Source organism: Vipera ursinii (assembly GCF_947247035.1).
Source record: "Vipera ursinii genome assembly, chromosome: 1".
Taxonomy (NCBI): domain Eukaryota; kingdom Metazoa; phylum Chordata; class Lepidosauria; order Squamata; family Viperidae; genus Vipera; species Vipera ursinii.
Genome location: NC_139512.1, coordinates 328,498,796 through 328,519,356, shown reverse-complemented (window position 1 = coordinate 328,519,356; position 20,561 = coordinate 328,498,796).

The window sequence follows — 20,561 nt, the reverse complement described above, 5'->3', positions numbered from 1 at the left end:
CGCCCTGAGTCCTTCGGGAGGAGGGCGGTATAGAAATTATATTATTATTATTATTATTATTATTATTATTATTATTATTATTATTATTATTATTATTATTATTATCTTTTGTTTGTTTATTTTTAAAAGGTTAGTTCCTTTAAGTAGCAGGACACATACAAATACACATACATCCCTGCCAAGAAAGCTGATACCCAAATGTAAACACAATTACATCTCCCATATGGCCTTTACCAACCAGGAGAGACACAGATCTCATAAGTGGTCAGGTTGGCAGATCTGAGAATCCTGTCTAGCTCTTCAGGTGTTACTACCTTAAATTTATGGTAGTTAATCATACAGATATTCTGTTTCTATCTCAATAGGACTTCCCCAGTTGGAAAATTGCAGCCACTTCATTTGCCAGATATGTAGAATATTCCTCCCAATGGTCCCATAGGTAGCTCTGTGATTTGGCCCTTCGCAGCAAGGTAAAGATCATTTTAAAAAGGACTATTAGTGCACACAATAAAAGTTACATAACAAACACAAATAACTACATTTTGTTCTTATCACCATGATGTAATTCCTAATATAAAGGTAGTCCTCGACTTATGACCACAATTGAGCCCAAAGTTTCTGTTGCTAAATGAAACATTTGTTAAGTGAATTTTGCCCATTTTACGACCTTTCTTGCTACAGTTGTTAAGTGAATCACTGTAGTTATTAAACTAGTAACATGGTTGTTAAGTGAATCTGGCTTCCCCATTAACTTTGCTTGTAAGAAGGTCATAACAGATGAACACATGACCCCAGGGCACTGCAACTATCATAAATATGAGTCAGTTGCCAAGTGGCCAAATTTTAATCATGCGACCATGGGGATGCTGCAACGGTTGTGTGAAAAATGGTCATAAGTCACTTTTTCCTATGCCGTTGCAGCTTTGAATTGTCACTAAATAAACTGTTGTAAGTCAAAGACTACCTGTAGTTTCTTACTCATGCTCAATTGGATTCATTTGTCATCTTTCTCCAATGGTGCTGTGTCTCTTCTGGTGCTTCAACTCTCTAAGTTGCATAGAAAACCAAGAAGCAATCTAGAACGAGAGCACAGTGAGAGTCCATGTGGTAGCAGTCCTGTCTGAGGCCTCATCACTTGCCTATTACAGGCTGAGACCAAGGCTTCTGTCAAAGCTCCCATCAGAACTTCAGGAGAAGCCCCAAGTTCCTTCTGGATTCTAACAGAATCTATTAGTCACCTGGAGCAAAACAATTTATAGCAATAGGTCCTCCCTGCAGGGGAAGGTGGCACCAGTAAGATGAAAAGTAATTAGAGAGTAATTTGTCAGGCAACGGATTGATGGTAATATTTTCAACATCCATATCATGTCTTAATTGCCTCAAGATAAAAACCAGATCTAAAATGTAACCTCTAGTATGTTTTGGGCTCTCAGTTACTTGGTTCACCATGTTGGATGTGAACTCCTCAACTGATCAAAGCTTAGTGCCACCAAGGGGAGACTGAAGTGCCCAAGAACCATAAACCTCATTTCTTCCACCACCAACCTGGTAATGAGGCTTAGTAGCTCAGCAGAGATATCTCTGCACAACAAGGAGACCAGTACAACAGGAACAAGTCCAACTATTCATTAGAACCTAATTTCAACTTGGATTTCACATCCATATGCCTGTGGAGCAGAGTTTCAAAAGCCCTCAAGGATTCTTGGATGGGAACTGCTCCTCTTTGAAGTTGTGGCTGATACCAAACTTGAAAGTGAGACAGACAATACTTTGAGGGGGAACTCTCCTTGCAAGCCTATCCAGGTGTTTGTTATACATGTCAGGTTGACTGTTTCATCCATAATTAAATCATGGATAAGGAAGATATTATTACATACCAAATTGGCATTTAAAAACAATCCTTCCTTTAGGCTGTTCAAACGTCTTAGATTCTAAGATAGAATTGGGCAATTATTGAGATCAAGAGCTGGCTATTGATGCTTATCCGCTGAATCTGAGTCCTCTTAAATGATCTAAAATTGCTGCCCTTTAGTACAGAGGTCCCCAATCTTTTGGGCACCAGGGACCAGTTCCATGGAGAAAGGTTTTTCCATGGACCGGAGAGTGCATGGTTTTGTGTGCTGCCTGCATCCCACAGATGGGGTTTTGCTTGTTTGTGCGGCCCAGTTGCTGGCATGCCATGGCCCAGTACCGGTCCATGGACCGGGTGTTGGGGACCCCTGCTCTACTGAGCATCCAGAATTCTGCAGTTCATACATGGCAACCATAGATCAGCTAAAACAGACATGTCAAACACAAGGTCCGGGGGCCGGATCCGGCCCATGAAGTGGTTTCCTGCGGCCCGCGAAGCCATCCTGGAAACAGTGAGGGAACGGCCCCCACTGCCTTGGCCCTGGCCCAGAGACCCTCCTTCTGCCAGAGACCCTCAGATCTGTCCCACTCCTGCCCGGGCCCCCATAGGCACCCTTGATGCGAACGATGTAGAGCTGGCCACACCCACCCAGTAGGCCATACACACTTTAGCCACGCCCACCCAGCAGGCCACGCCCACCCAGGCCACACCCACCCGGCCCCCTGAGGGCAACCGCAATGCTGAGGCGGCCCTCAATGAAATTGAGTTTGACACCCCTGAGCTAAAATATCCTGTCTGCTATGTGATGGAATTCTGATCTGCTTTCAGTAACAGGTCAAACACTATAGCTGTTTGGGTTCTTTGAGGAATTTTTATCTATGCAGCTATACTAAGAAATAAGAATAATCAAAAGACTGAAAGAAAACACAGTCTCCCATTATTCTTTACATATTGTATATTCTCCAAATAATTTTATTTATACATATTACTGTACTGAATTGAAACAGCAATGTTTATTACAGCCAAAAAAAACTGGGAATGGTAAGAGAAAAATTATCAGGTTATCTCTGGTATAACAAGGTTGGGCAGTAAAGCATGCATCAAATCACAGTTGTGAACACGGTTTCTGAAATCAGTGTCTCTTTTATTCTCAAAAGACAAGTAGAAATGTGGAAAAAGAGTAAGGAAAACATTTATATGGTCGGGAAGAATCATAAATATAAGATGTAATAAGTTAGTAGACTAGCTGGGCTGCTATAAGGAGTCTAAGGTTAATTAGGCCAGCAGTGTTTATGATGAAGGGTTTACTGAGATTCCTGGCAGTTAATTCTGAGCAGAAAGATATTGCAACTCTGGCATTAGCAAAATATACTGTATTTTCTGCTCAGTTATCCCATAAAACTACTTCTAACACATCAGAGCGTATATCCACCAAAAGTGCATGTAACAATCAACACTTTCAAGAATGGCAAAAAGAGAACTATAATTGGTGATTTTCCCTTTTAATATCAATAACTGGGACATGAGCAGGAGTACATTAAAGTGTTCATGCCCTCCTTACTATATATCAGGCTGATCACCATAGGAGACAGGATGTGGAGAAATTAGTTTATTGGTCTGATGCAGTGTTCAGTCAGACCATTTGACTAGTTATTTTAGTCCTTATTTATACTGAGAATAGCTCTCAACAAGGTCCACTCTTCTATTCTCTGCCCTCTGGACCATAGGGAACAGGGAGAGAGGTGGTCATGCTACTCTTAGCAGGAGAAACCAAGTTAAAAATAATACAATGAACAAGCTCTACAGCTGTATTCAGTCACTGATCCATCTAGTTTAACACAGTCTTCAAAATATTAACAAGGTGGTTTTTTTTTTCATAGATTGGTATCTATCTTTTTCATTGGTATCAATTCATAGATTGGTATCTATGGTTTATCACTTGTTGTATATTATGTTTAATGCTTCTAACTATTATCTATGATATGTGACCTATCCCTTTGTTGTTTGTATGTACACTGAGAGCTTATGCACCGGAGACAAATTCCTTGTATGTCCAATCACACTTGGTCAATAAAGAATTCTGTTCCTTCCCGTTCCATTCCATTCCATTCCATTCCATTCCATTCTATTCTGCAACTTACAAATGGTGTACAAAGACAACACCCATTAATTTATTACAAAAATTAATATTCAGAAAATTGCTGCCAATAGTATCTCCATTCCACTTCAGATTACAATGATGTCAAAACAACAGCACATTTATGATATCACAGAAATAATGCAATTATATATTTACACTAATTATATACAGTACATACTTGCATCATTTTAAGTTTTACATTTAAGTTGTGGCATTTGTGTGATGATGTCATTATGTATGTATCATTATTTTTGTGTTCTTCTCCCCATGTTGCTGCTGCTGAACATGGAGGAACCACTGAGTTATACATAGACTCTGTTCTCAATGAGGGTGTTCTCAATAACTGCTAAATACTGTACTGTATATTAGTTATAAAAGAGCAAACATACAGGCAGAGGCTAAATCACTCCTTCCAGCACTATAGCTTTGTTTATACAACACAATCTAGTTGTATTCATCCAATGTATTAAGCTTGGTTATTGAATTGCTTTTGTGATTTCGTGTGTTTGCACCCAGTCTCAGAATTTGTGAACACAGAAAAAGGGTGAATGGAGTCCATATTTCTGTGAACTGCACTCGTTCCCACTCTATACATATTTGGACAGGCAGCTAATTTTCTGTTGCACTACCAAGTCACATTGCAGACTCATTGCAGACTTCCCTTTGTTTCAGGACTTTGAGTTTAAGAACACCATTTCATAGGTAGTACAGTTAAGAAAAGGAGGGTCACTCCCATACATTCCATGTGCCCCATCCAATCCTACCTTCCCAGCAAGTAAGATTGTTTTAATTACATGTGTGCAATAATGGCTGGTTATAATCACATTTTATATTCTTAGGTGTAGATTTCCAAGAAAGCTTAACATGTGAGAATCTCTCTCTCTCTCTCTCTCTCTCTCTCTCTCTCTCTCTCTCTCTCTCTCTCCCTCCTTCCCTCCCTCCCTCCCTCCCTCTCTCTTATACTCTCTCTCTCTCTGTGTCTCCTTCCGTCCCTCCCTCCTCTTATGAAACAGGAAGACTTTTGTGGTTTGCTGTGGGTTGGGGGGAAGGAAGTTAGCTTTCATTACAGTTCAACATTATAAAAAAAAATTTAACAGAATATTTACTAACCCACCTCTTTCATATTTTTTAGCCTTTTCCTTCATTCCAACTCTTGACTACTGGAAGCGCACTCAGCAATTGCAACCTACCCAAAAAAGCTAAACTATGAATGGAATCAGAAATGGGGTGCTGTGTGATCCCCAGGAAAGGAATCGGTGTACATTTGAGTCATCTGCTGGCGATAGGGCTGACAAACAGCTTATAATGGTGTTTAGAAAAAGAAAGTCTGTGTTATGTCTAGGGGGCCCGTGTGTTTTGTGTTACGCTGACCCCAAGATTGTACCGTTTTCAATTCAGAACTGCTATGCAAACTTTTCAGCCCTGACTCACCGACGGGAGTTTGTATTCCAGCCAAATCTCCATTTCAGATTTGAAACAAGGGGGCAAAGGTCAGTGTTCACAGGTTTGAGATCATGTTTAATATCACATGACACCTTTGTCAAACAGGGCTGTGTTTTCAAAGAAGAAAGTGAGGGAGAGAGGGAAGGAGGGAGGGAGGAAGGAAGAGAATGTGAAAGAGAGAGGCTGTCTGGATTTCAGTCATTGGGGAACCTAATGCCCTGAATACCAGACTTCATTCATGTCAGCATTTAACTCACTGAAATGTCCACTCCTACCTCTTCTGCAGTTTGCATCAGAGGCTGCATTTTAGAAATATTCTAGGTTCTGATTCTTAGATTTGTGGAGTCAGGTGCTCCTTCTTTGTTTAAGAACAGAAAAGAAGTGCTAATGAAACTGAACCAGCCCTCCTGTAGGGCTTCCTGTCCTGCAGTCTGTCTCCTCTAGTCAGGCTTCCGTGATAGATGTGAATCCTTCCTGGAGAAAAATACGCACTTGAAAGGGAGACTTCAGATCCATTTCTACCATGATCATCTTTTGTTAACACTGATCCTTAAAGCTCAGCTATGGTTGGGGTCTGCGGGTAGGGCAAATAGGAAAGTTGAGGTTCACTGACCTACAAAGCAAGATTGTTCCTTGAGATCAGAAATGGTCTCATCGTTGGTTTCCATGTGTGATGGGCCTACCATGCCGGCCTTCTTACCTATAAGTTGAGGATCATTAGGATATAAAAGTGAACACTGGTGCTGGTGGTGGGGAGAGAGCTAATTATAACTTTGTTCTTCCTTAGTGGGAAAGCAGATTTTTCACAGTTCCACTTCAAGGAGTCTTATATAACTTCTGCATAAGAAGCATGAATATATTCTATTTAATTTACTTTCTTATATAAAAAAGTTCTTCACAAATTGGCTTGCCTTATAAAAGTAGTACAAATATACTTTGTAGCACCAAAGCAAATCAGTATCATAAACAAACAGTACCATAAAAGCAGTGAAATAAAAAGGCAAGCAGAAGAACTCTAAGTGTTGCTTGGAGCTCTCTAGTAATGGCATCCTCCAACATTTCCAAATATCTTCTGGAAATGGAAATTCAGATTGGAAGAAGGAGGAGAAGGCAAGTTATGAGATTTATGGTGGAGCTATCATATTCCTTGCAGGATATTTTCCTTGTCGGGGATTCTAGTGCAATTAAAAAGGTGAGTTTCAAAGCTGGCAGAGAGGGGAAAGCCAATGTTGTACTTTCTCTTCCAAGGTGGAGTTTTATCTATGTTTTTGAAATATTTGCTCTTGCAAAGGATTTCAGAAAAGGAAAAGCTCTGAAGCTCTTCTAAAAACTGGCCTAGGACATGATAGAGCTGATACTACTCAGTTCTTAATAGAGAAGTTTAAAATACTGGAGCTATCAGAGGGAGTGACCCATTCTTTGTCTTCTAAATCAGATCTTGGGAGGGGGGATAAGAATATGGCCTCAGATGGCACCATCAAGGTTCAGATAAGTTCATGTGAATGTATGGGGGTCCAGAGATAACAAAAATCTCAAATCAATTAAGGCAGGAAGGAGGAGATTTGTGAACTTTCTGACTTCATTGGGTTTTTATTTTCAGCATTAGCCAGGGCTAATGAGAGATTGAATCTGGATGGCCTCAGAGTTTCTAGTGTTGGTTCAAAGATTTAAAGATCCTTGTACCTACTAATCCTTGAGTCTCTGTCAATGCAACTGATTGAGAATGAGAAAAGTATATAAGGATTAGTAGGTACAAGGATCTTTAAATCTTTGAACCAACACTAGAAACTCTGAGGCCATCCAGATTCAATCTCTCATTAGCCCTGGCTAATGCTGAAAATAAAAACCCAATGAAGTCAGAAAGTTCACAAATCTCCTCCTTCCTGCCTTAATTGATTTGAGATTTTTGTTATCTCTGGACCCCCATACATTCACATGAACTTATCTATATATATATCATATGTGCAATGAAGAAAGACGGTTCACGTTTCATATTTATTTTGGATCCACCAGTAGTGTTTTTCTCCATAGCAATATCCCAAATGAAACACTTCCTTCCATTTCACTTGTTCACAGAAGCCCCTAAAACTATATTTAAAAAAAGAAGAAAAGGCTGAAATTGAATATCAGGATTTCAATTTTGAAATGATATTAGATATTTTTGCCTGGTCCAACTCTTTTTAGTTTTAGAAAATATCTGCAGGTTACTCTGACCTAAGTTAGTCAGTCTGATCATATTCTTTATTTAAGCATATAATGAGTATGGTTATCCTTTTGCTGATTAAATCAGTACAGGAAAACGGACAGCTATTAAGTGGGTCACAGAGAACAGTCTTCTTCTTCCTCATGTTTAGGTTGATATCTGTTGCAGCATGCTCACACGAGGTTGAAAAATAGCTGCTTTTCTTAATAACCAGTTCAAGATAATGAGCTGTGCCACAATGGCAGAGTCTAAAATGGCAAAATCAGATCTACAGGAATATGTGGGAGGGACAGTATGCAAAGATTCTACAAGAAATTTGGTACAGCTCTGGCAAAACTAGAAACAATGCATAAAAAGGCAATAAAGTGGTCACTGGAAACTCTCAATAGAGTATTTGACTTAGAAAAAAATGTGGGTAATGGGGAACAGTATAGCATTATATAAAATCTGCATAGCAAAGCTGTATTAAAATGGGGAGAAGTTTCTTTCTTATCACAGAATATTAGAGTGTGAGATCAACAGTTGAAGCTAAATCTGAGTAGTCGTAGGTCAGATCAAAGGAAATATTTCTTTTATCCTAAATGTGTAGTCTCTTTTATGTCAAGTTTGACTCCTCTTTTCTCTAAAAAAATCCAATTATATGGCATCAAGCTTTCATCAGTTATCCTCTAAAAATGTTGACTAATTACTCAAAAGGGTGATGTGTGAGACTAAAACCCAGGTGTTATCCAAACTTTTTTTTGGCCATCTACCATCCTAAAGAAAATGACTAGGAGATAATCATTAGGAGCTCAGAAAGAAACCCAGAACTTGTGCTTGTTCCTAGAAGTGGGAGCCATTAAACATTCTGGAAGCACAAAATAAGCTACCCATTTTCCCACTTCCAGACAACATGAAAAGAGAGTCCTCTTTGCCCTTTGCGGTCCTGGAAAATATAACAGTCAGCCAAGCTGAAAGAAGCTAGTCCAGAATCCTCAAAATATGTTCAGGAAAGAAACTGAAAACTACAGTTTCAATGGTTCATCACATGGAACAACTACTGTACCGGAGGTTGTTCAGTCCTCTGCATTATACTGAAATATGACAAAGCATTGCTTAATGATATCAAGAAGTGCTGTAACAGAACTTGCAATCCATCATGCACAGGCTAACTCTACGAACACCAGTCTAATTTTCTTCAATGGCAGCAAGAAAACATCATGCAATCTTCTCATGTTATCAGGGTCAAGGATTCCTGATTTTGGTTCATAGATCCTCATGGAGAACCTAAAAGGTTAAGATTCCTTATTTAATTATGGGTGTACATTATGATGTGAAATGTGGAAGACTATGAAAGTGTTCAAATAGTAATAGCAATAGCACTTAGACTTATATACCGCACCATAGTGTTTTACAGCACTTTCTGAGCAGTTTACAAGGTCAGTATATTGCCTCCAACAATCTGGGTCCTCATTTTACCAACCTTGGAAGGATGGAAGGCTGAGTCAACCCTGAATCCATCAGGATCTAACTCCAGACTATGGACAGAGTTAGCCTGCAATATTACATTGTAAGCACAGTGCCACCAGGTCTCCTATTCCCACCTCCCTTGATAAAAGCAGAAAATCAGTGATCTGTTTCTCACCAGCAAATGGATCATATTGATCAGGTGACAAGGAATGAAAATGGGGGGAGTTCTCCAAGACTGGCATGCATTGAGTTCTTTCATACAATGTCTTCCCCCTTGGCAGCCTGTGGGGTCTATTTCATCATACAAAACCAAAGCAACAAAAATAACGTCCTGGGTATTCAGAGATAGCTGAAATTTATTTTACCTCATGAGTGAGAATGATAGCTGGATCTTAGCAGCTGTTGGAAGATGTCTGCCTGATGCTTTCAAGGATGATTGCAGTAGGATTGCCCAGGACCTTCTGTATAGAAAGCAGGCATTCCGGGGCTGGAAAATGACCTAGTTTTACCTGCATGCCAACTTTCCTACCAAAGCAAAGGCTGCTTTGTGTCAAGTTAATCCAGGGAAAAAATACTAAAGGGGCAATGACAAGAAAGCTGCAATAATTAAAAAACCATCAGAAAGAGAATGATTAAGCGGGCTGGTTCCTGCATTGCATATTTTATTAGTGCTAGGCTAATTCCATAAAGACTGTGAGCTCCACAGCTTAGGGGAAGAGATGATAAATAATAAATAGTAATTAAATTAAAGATGTACATACTACATTGCTCCAGATTTCCTGGAAGTTTGGAAATGGACTCATGTATAATCATAATAATTAAGATCTCTTTACACACAGTCCACTGGGCGCCACATCACACAGAACCTTGAAGTCAGTTTGCACACCGAGGCTGCTGGAGAAACTGTCAGACTTTTAGTTCTGTTGGATTGATTATATTTCTAAATAGGGGAAAATGAGAAATGCCATTGGCTACGGCTTCTCTTTATTTCCAGCAATAGTATATATATAAAAAGAACATCAATACATCCCTCTCAGTTTAACTGTAGCACCACTTATGGTAGTGTTTCTACTCTGGTTTAGGTTTGTGTGAAATGGGGAATTACTTTATGCCCCAATAGGTGAAAATAGAGACATTCTGAGCTCCTGAATAAAAGGTAGAATATATATCTAATTAATAAACTCTGGTTTCATAAAATAATACCTGCATCCATCTCAAGCATTACTCAGTCCTTAAACTAGGGGCATCCACAGTGATGGTTATTGTCATGATTGAGTGATCAGAACACCTTTTCTTTTAATGCGCACTGCACATACATAAAAAGGACTGGGATTTTGATTGCATCCATCATTTTAAAGCCATGGTACTCATAATCTAAACATTCAGCTATAGATCTCCCAAAGTCTTAGATGAAGATTTCTATCTAGAATTCCCTTGGTAAAGGGGAGGACGTAAGGAAGTGTGTCTGACATCTGGCAGACATATTTCCATGTCCACATGGACAAACAAACAACCCTTAAAACAGTATGTCAGTTTGGGTGACCTTAAGAATGTAAGAATTCACTGATAGCCAGATCCTCTAGGAATTTCTTTTCAAACCATCCATACTATAGCTGTCAACACATCTGATGGTAGCAAATTCCACAGTTTTATGTGTTGCATAAAGAAGTATGATTGTATCCATAAATGTACATTGGGAAAGATGCAAAAGGAGACAAATGATAGTCGATTCATCATGACATCATGGTGCAAATACCATGAATTATGGTTAATGGAAATTATGTAACTTACATCAAAACAGATGACATCATGATGCAATCTTTGTGTTTTCTACCCAATGGCCCAATCAGAATTATCTTTTGATACTGATTTTCAAGTTTTAGCCAATAAGAGTACCTTTTATTTTTTAAAAATAATCACGACAGGTGGTCATCCATCATGAGAAGTGTGAAGATGACTAGGGTTTCTTTAATACAGCTGTATTCTCTAATACATCTGTGTTGGAATCCATCAACTGATCATGTGTAAAGTCCCAAAACTGAAAGCATCCTGGATTGCTAGTAGTACATCTATCTATCATCTGTCTATTTTTTGTGCTTTAAGAAACCAACATAACTAGTTGAATTAGCAAAACAGCAATAAATAAAATAAAATAAAAAAGTGCAGGGAGGGGGAGGCAAGAAAAGCATCACCTGATACATGAGCATGCCACATTTTTTATTGAAAACTTCATTTAGGAGGTTTTTCATCCTTGTGTTTTAAAAAGAAAGTGTCTTCTCTATATTACTGGTAATCCTTCCTTTGTATATCCAATACTATTGGATGTTGAATATAAAATTGAGGGGAAGGTCAAGTAAGCAAAGAACTGATTGAATTTATTCCTATTTGCATTTAACACATTTTCAGCAATTCCCCTCGTAAAAGATGTCATTGGATGAATATAAGTTGATATGAGAATTTTCAGTCCTTAGATATTATTAGAGGAGCTAGATAGCCAGCTATTCAGAGGAGGATAAAGCTGTTTGTGTTGGATGCATGTCAACATTTTGAATTTTCATTGTTCTTACTTTATGTTTGTATTATTTTGTACATAATCAGATAAATAACCAGATAAATATATTTATTACTGCCAATTTGCTTAAAGTAGTTTGGCTCATGGCAGGCAAGTAAGGAAGGTAAAAGCCAAAACATTTTTATTTTAAGACAGAGCTAACACAATGTTTTAGCCTCTTTTAAACATAGGGCTTAGAGGCCATACGTGGCCTCAATGGTATTTGCAGGAATGGTGTCTCTCAAGATGCTGGCCACCACCATACAGCTGAAGCCGTGTACCTTTATCTATCTGTTGTACATGCAACAACACAAGTAAAAAAAAAGGCAGAGCCTTGATCACACATATTTATCACTACCGTTTTGCCTTCTTAAAAATAGTTCCTTGTGGTTTAGATTGTACATTGCCTTTCTAACATTTTGATATTTCTTTAATAATAGTCATTATAATGAATATACATACATACATACATACATACATACATACATACATACATGGATTACTTCATGGATTACTGCCTTGTCATGGTGAAGGGTCTTGCATAACTCAATGAAACTATGAGCTATGCCATGCAGGGCCACCCAAGATGGACAGGTCATAGCAGAGAGTTCTGACAAAAAGTGATCCACTGGAGAAGGAAATGGCAACTCACTCCAGTATCTTTACCATGAAAACCCCATGGACAGTACCAAAAGGAAAAAAGATATGACACTGGAAGATGAGCCCCTCAGGTTGGAAGGCATCCAATATGCTACGGGGAAGAGCAGAGGGCTAGTACTAGTAGCGCCAGAAAGAGTGAAGCGACTGGGCCAAAGCCGAAAGGACGCTCAACTGTGGAAGCATCTGGTGGTGAAAGTCCAATGCTATAAAGACCTATTCTCCATAGGAACCTGGAATGTAAGATCCATGAATCAAGACAAATTGGACGTGGTCAAACAAGAGATGACAAGACTGAACATCGACATCTTAGGAATCAGCGAACTAAAATGGACAGGAATGGGTGAATTTAATTCAGATGACCATCAGGTATACTACTGTGGGCAAGAATCCCTCAGAAGAAATGGAGTAGCCTTCATAGTAAATAAAAGAGTAGGAAAAACAATACTGGGATACAATCCCCAAAATGACAGAATGATCTCAGTGTGAATTCAAGGCAAACCATTCAATATCACAGTAGTCCAAGTCTATGCCCCAACCACCGGTGCTGAAGAGGATGATATTGACAAGTTCTATGAAGCCCTACAGCACCTTATAGAATCAACACCAAAAAATGATGTCCTTATCATCATGAGGGATTGGAATGCTAAAGTAGGAAGCCAAAAGATAACTGGAATAACAGGCAAGTTTGGCCTTGGAGTACAAAATGAAGCAGGGCACAGGCTGATAGAATTTTGTCAAGAGAATACGATGGTCATAGCAAACACTCTTTCCCAACAACCCAAGAGACAGCTTTATACCTAGACATCACCAGACGGTCAACAGAGAAATCAGATTGACTATGTGCTCTGTAGCCAAAGATGGAGAAGCACTATACAGTCAGTAAAAACAAGACCAGGAGCTGACTATGGCTCAGATCATGAGCTTCTCATTGCAAAATTTAGGGTTAAATTGAAGAAAGAGGGGAAAAACACTAGGCCACTCAGGTATGAACTACATCATATCCCTGATGAATATATAGTAGAGGTGACAAATAGATTTAAGGAATTAGATCTGATAGACAGAGTGCCTGAAGAACTATGGATGGAGGTTCACAAGATTGTACAAGAGGTAGCAACTAAAACCATCCCAAAGAAAAAGAAATGTAAGAAAGCAAACTGGGTGTCTGAGGAAGCTTTGCAAATAGCTGAGGAAAGAAGGGAAGCAAAAGGCAAGGGAGAAAGAGAAAGATACACCCAATTGAATGCAGATTTCCAGAGAATAGCTAGAAGAGATAAGGATGCCCTCTTTAATGAACAGTGCAAAGAAATAGAAAAAAACAATAGAATAGGGAGGACCAGAGATCTTTTCAAGAAAATTGGAGATTTGAAGGGAATGTTTCATGCAAAGATGGGCATGATAAAGGACCAAAATGGCAGAGACCTAACAGAGGCAGAAGAGATTAAGAAGAGGTGGCAAAATTACACAGAAGAACTATACAAGAATGATCTTAGTGTCCCTGATAACTACGATGGGGTGGTCACTGATCTCGAGCCAGACATCCTAGAATGTGAATTGAAATGGCCCTTAGGAAAGCTGAGCAAAAACAAAGCTAGTGGAGGTGACAGTATTCCAGTTGGGCTATTCAAAATCTTAAAAGACGATGCAGTAAAAGTGCTACACTCAATTTGCCAGCAAATTTGGAAAATTCAACACTGGCCACAGGATTAGAAAAGGTCAGTTAACACTCCAATTCCAAAGAAAGGCAATGCCAAAGAATGTTCAAACTATCGCACCATTGCAGTCATTTCACATGCTAGTAAAGTTATGCTTAAAATCCTACAAGCTAGACTCCAGCAGTATCTGGATCGAGAACTTCAGAAGTACAGGCAGGATTTTGAAGAGGCAGAGGAACTAGAGATCAAATTGCCAACATATGCTGGATCATGGAGAAAGCTAGAGAGTTCCAGAAAAACATCTACTTCTGCATTGACTATGCTAAAGCCTTTGATTGTGTGGATCACAACAAATTGTGGCAAGTTCTTAAAGAGATGGGAGTACCAGACCATCTTATTTGTCTCTTGAGAAACCTATATGCGGGTCAAGAAGCAATAGTGAGAACTGGACACGGAACCACTGATTGGTTCAAAATTGGGAAACAAGTCTGGCAAGGCTGTATTCTGTTGCCCTGCCTATTTAACTTATATGCAAAGCACACAACGAGAAAGGCAAGGCTAGATGAAACAAAAGTTGGAATTAAGATTGCCGGGAGAAATATGTAGATAATACCACTCTAATGGCAGAAAGTGAAGAGGAATTAAAGAGTCTCTTGATGCGGGTGAAGAAGGAGAGTGCAAAAGTGGGCTTGAAACTCAACATTAAGAAAACCAAGATCATGGCATCTGGCCCTCTCAATTCCTGGCAAATAGATGGGGAAGAAAGGGAGGTAGTGACAGATTTTATTTTCCTGGGCTCCAAGATCACCACAGATGGGTACTGCAGCCAAGAAATTAAAAGACGCTTGCTCCTGGAGAGGAAAACTTTGTCAAATCTAGACAGCATTCTAAAAAGCAGAGACATCACCCTGCCAACAAAAGTGCATATAGTCAAGGCTATGGTTTTTTCAGTTGCAATGTATGGCTGTGAAAGTTGGATCATAAGAAAGGCTGAGTGCCAAAAAATTGAGGCCTTTGAACTATGATGCTGGAGAAGACTCCTGTGAGTCCCCTGGACTGCAAGACGATCAAACCGGTCAGTCCTAGAGGAGATCAACCCTGACTGCTCTTTAGAAGGCCAGATCCTGAAGCTGAAACTCAAATATTTTGGCCACCTAATGAGAAGGAGAAGAGCCTAATGCTGGGAAATATTGAAGGCAATAGAAGAAGGGGACGACAGAGAATGAGATGGCTGGATGGAGTCACTGAAGTAGTAGGCATGAGCTTAAAAAGACTCCAGAAGATGGTAGAGGACAGGAAGCCTGGAGGAACGTTGTCCATGGGGTCGCAATAGGTCGGACACAACTTTGCAACTAACAACAGCAATAGTACATAAATATATACATTCATATATAAGGTCCAATCTGTTTAGACTATTTTCCTCCTTGTGAGTATAGAGGATAGTAGAACAGACCTTGCATGATCTAGCATGTCATTTCTTATGTCCTGATTGTTACTTGGGGATCCCTCATTTTTCTTCTACTTATGCTTGTTTGTAATGTATTGCAAGCACTGATGGCATTGAATATCAGCTTCCCACAACCTAGTACCTTTAAGATTCATTTGTCAACAATTCCCACCATCCTACATGGCTGATGGATATATATTTCAAGAGTAATTGCTATTCAAGACACCTTTAAGTGTGTTTATGGTACACTGAAGAGAACAGGACATGATTTCTTGGGAATGATAGAAAGGAGCACCTTTCTAGAAGGAGGAGGAGGAGGAGGAGGAGAAATATTAATTCTGGAGTTTCATAGTTCCCTAATCTTTCCTTTCTTATTTTATTACTGTGACAAGTTGCAGTAGTTATTTCTCAATCAAAAGGAATAAATATTCTGTCTATATCCCAGACTATAATTATGTTGATAATCTAGTGCAGATATGTCAAACTTGTGATGTCACGTGATGTCACACAACATATCGGGACTGTTTTGCCATTGCCAGCAATGGGGTAGGTGCGGCTTCTGTGTGACGCATCCGGCCCATGGGCCAACAGTTTGATACCCCTGATCTAGTGCAAGCCCGACACCCCATCCTAAGGGCTCACGACTCAGTTTTGAAGATCATATTGGAGTCGTGGCCAGGGGGGCATTTGCCCAGGTTCGCCTGGTGCGCCAGTTGCGCCCCTATCTGGACCGAGATGCCCTATGTACGGTCACCCATGCACTCGTTACCTCTCAGATAGATTACTGCAATGCTCTCTACATGGGGCTGCCCTTGAAGACCACCCGGAGGCTTCAGCTGGTGCAGAATGCGGCTGCGCGGGTAGTGATGGGAGCATCCCGATACTCCCATATTACACCCCTCCTGCGTGAGCTGCATTGGTTACCAGTTGTCTTCTGGGCGAGATTTAAGGTGCTGGTACTTACCTTTAAAGCCCTACATGGCTTAGGCCCGGGATACTTGCAGGACCGTCTGCTACCAGGGACGACTTCCCATCGCCCAGTGCGCTCACACAGAGAGGGCCTCCTCAGGGTGCCGTTGGCCAGACAATGTCGGCTGGCGACCCCCAGGGGGAGGGCCTTCTCTGTGGCAGCACCAGCCCTTTGGAACCAACTTCCCCTTGAGCTTCGGATGGCCCCGGACCTCTGGTCCTTTCGCCGCGACCTCAAAACTTTTCTCTTCCATCAGGCTGACCTGGATTGATGATGGGTTTTTAAATATGTTTTAATTTTTAACTGTAGTTAATCTATTTTGGGGCTGTTATTTAATTCTTTTTTTAATTTTTGTATTGTTGTTTTTATTGTTGTAAGCCGCCCTGAGTCCTTCGGGAGATAGGGTGGCATATAAGTCCCAAAAATAAAATAAATAATAAATAAAATAAAAAGGTTAGATCTATGTAGGATTTTTTTTTAAAAAAAGAAATAATAATTCCATTTGTCTGCCATCCTGACTTTCCATAGAAATGACATCTATATACTGAGGTTTCTACAAGGTTGAAATGTGCCAAAGTCTGAACAAATGTGAGATCTTATATTGATCTGGTAACTTGTATTTAACAATGGCATGTCATACATGCGTCTTGGTGGAAACATGGGGAGAGATATTACTAGATTACTGTTCTAAGCTTTTTGGCAGCATGAAAAGTACAAGAAGAAATGACCCATAGGTTTAAGTAACATATTTCAATGGTGCCCCATGATTAATGGCCATGAAATTTACAGTTACCTTCTCTGAGCACTGAAAAGCTCTAAGAGCAGCTGGATTTGTTTTTCTTGTGAAGGAGATCACTGGAGACTTAACAGTATTTTGAAACATATTAATTCACTTGCAAATATACAGGCTGCACATAGTGGACATAAAGACTACATCATCCAGCAGACAGACAATTCTTGTGCCCTCCAAAAGATCTACTGACGAGCACACAGCTTCCTCCAAGTGTCATTGGTTTAATGAGATCCCAGTTTTGTGTGACCATGGTAAATAATAGATAGAAATTTGAGCAACAGACTGCAAATGGACCTAGATGGAAGAAAACACAAAGATTGAGTTACACATTGTGCTAAGCCATGATTTAACTAAGGCTTATTGAATAAACCACAGTGGCTCAGTTAACACTAAGCTCTAAACCATACCTAATTTTATATTATGGTTTAAACCTATATATGAATCTTGGAACATGTTTACTATATTGTGCAACTGCAACTATTGTGGCTGTTTTCAGTAGACCATGCTTAAACAAACCTTGGCTTAACTGTTGGTGCAAATCCTGTATGTGTGCTTTCCTCCATCCCCAAAGTCTTCCTGGTCTCTGGCTCAAACTCTACTCCATTCATCTCAAATCATAACTTACCCCATCCTTCTAGCTAGGATAAACCATTAGATGTTCACTTAATCTTTTTGGCCCATCTACTGTAAGGTGCCCCAATAAGAGAGGAATTTCACTATTAAACAGGATTTGCCAACCTTCTGGGATCAGTAACTTCCAAGTGCTTGGTCTCATTATAATATGAAATGCTGACTGGTTATTTTGATCAATTAAATTGTTGTTTCAGCCTCCTATTGCCTGTTGCCCTATGGAGTGTGTTAGGACTGGCACTGGCCATAAGGAAGGATAAAATATATGATTGTAAAATAATTTTATGTTTTTCTCAAATACGCCCTATTGATTTTATTTATTTTTATTTTAATTCCATTTATATCCCGCCCTTCTCCGAAGACTCAGGGCGGCTTACAAGCTTAGCAGTAGCCTTCATTCTATGTATATGCCGGCTTATTAGGGCTTTCACACACACCCCAAGCGGCATTATTACAAAGTCAGCTTAATTGCACCCAACAATCTGGGTCCTCATTTTACCTACCTCGGAAGGATGGAAGGCTGAGTCAACCTTGAGCCTGGTGGGATGTGAACCTGCACTAATTGCAGGCAGCTGGTGTTACTTAAGGAGGCATTAGTCCACTGCTCCACCAAGGCTCTTGACCACCCTATTGATTTAACTTTCAAGTCAACAAGTTACTGTGAATTATGGCACTTTCAAGTATGACACTTGAGTAGAGCCTCCTTTTTTTAGAGAACTTGCTTACCAATTGTCTTGTTTATCAACTGTTTGAAGTTATAATGGTTGAAAAAAACAGCCATGTGACCAATTCTTACATTTACAACCATTGCAATGTCCTATGTTCATGTGCTTGTCATTTGTCAACTTCACACCTGGATTTCAATGAGTACAATTAATGGAGAACATAAATTGAAATTGTCACAGACACATGATGTCTCAGTTAATGACTGTAGTGATTTGCCTAAGGATGAAAGTGGAAGTAGCATCCTCAGTCTTACATGGTCACATGGTCCTTTTGCTTTGTGACTGTGGTGCTTAGTGACAGAATGGCTAGTCCCAAGTGTGGTCAGTGAGTACTACCCGTGTATCTTCTGAATATCAAATACTCCAAATAAGATAGATTTGTTGCCTTTATATTACACTTTGTTTATGAGGCAGGCTGTTTAAATCTGGTCACTGAAATGGTATAGGGTCTCCTGCTTCAGCTGAGGGTTGGACTAGAAGACCTCCAAGGCCCTTTACAACTCTGTCATTCTGTAGCTGCTCTGTTAAGGTTAAATGCTGAGCCAGATGGATTTTGACCTGGTTTAGCAGGATTCTTTCTACATTCTTACGGGAGACAAATGGGATTTTTTTCCCCATCATCTGGAAAGACCTTTAGGAAAGGAAGCTGGCCCAAAATGAATAAACACAGCCAACTTCCTTCCCCTGCAGAATTCCACCTTTGGAAAAAAGAGGCTTTTTTCACTTCAGTTTCCACTGCATATAAGCTAATGAGGCAACTAGCTTATCCTCTCCTCATCTACGGGTCTCCTTAACAGCTAATATATCATGCCATCACCCTGAGGGAGAAGGAAAAGCAATGTAACTTAATTGCAGGCCTCAGATATCAGAGCTGCTCCTGCCTTTTTTTGCTATTGCATCTGGAGGTTCTGCTACATAGGATGCCACTTATTTGATTGTAAACTTCAGCTCACTAGCTAACCTCAAATTTGGGCAGGCATGTAAGTAAGGGAGCAAAAGCTGTTATAAATGTTTCAATTCAATATTCCTACAAAGAGGAGAGGATGGGAATGGGTAGGGCATTTCATATGCTTAAAATTTTCTGCAAGATTTTGGAGTAGAATTCCTTCCATGATGTTTTGCTTTCCCACAAAATACAGTAGGAAGAGCTAACCGCAATTGACTGTTGGACTAAATAGTAAAAATGTCCATCTAGCTGCCAGAGACAAACAGAAGCAGAAGGGTTTTTTTTTGAAGGAAATCCTTTGGTTGCCTTCTTAGAAAATGTGGTCTGGTGCAGGAAATCTCACACCCTTTTGGAAGTATAAATGTCTACGAATGGGTAGATGTTATTTGTGGATGTCCAAGTTATATGTCCATCAAGACTGTTCTCTAGATGGCATCCTTTTATGCGGTGGGTGGTGGGAGATAAATTCTATTCAGTCATTCATGCTCTGCAATCCTGCAAGTTAGACCATGGCAACAGGCTGCCTACAAGTCTGCTTTCCAGGACTATACATTATCATAGGTTTAAGCTATTAGAGTATTAATTTAGACTGGGCTTTACAATATTATTACGAGGCTGTTTCCAGGGATAGCTCAAGTTGTTGGTTATGACTTTTAAATCCTTTATTGTTTAATGCCACAATACTTAACATACAGCCTTCTACATAAGTGCCCATTTTCTAGAAGGCAGTTCATGCCTAGCCATTCCCTTTCTAGGCAAGTGGGTGTCAGAAGATAAATTGCTCATGACTGATGACCTTGTGGTTTCTTTCCAAGGAGTACTCCTTTCAGTAGCAATTTCTCTAAACCAATGTTTCTCAACCTTGGCCATTTGAAGATGTTTCCTCATGCTACCAGGGGAATTCTTGGGCTTGAAGTCAACACATCTTTAAGTGGCCAAAGTTGAGAAATATTGTTCTTCATCTTTGGTCAAAGCAAGAACATTCGATGTTAGCAGCGTTGATACATTGGTTTAGAGATATACCCAGATAAGAAGTTTTCCAGGTATCGGGAGGGGGGGGGCACAAATGCATAAATAGGAAAGACAGGCCTCTTCTCCAT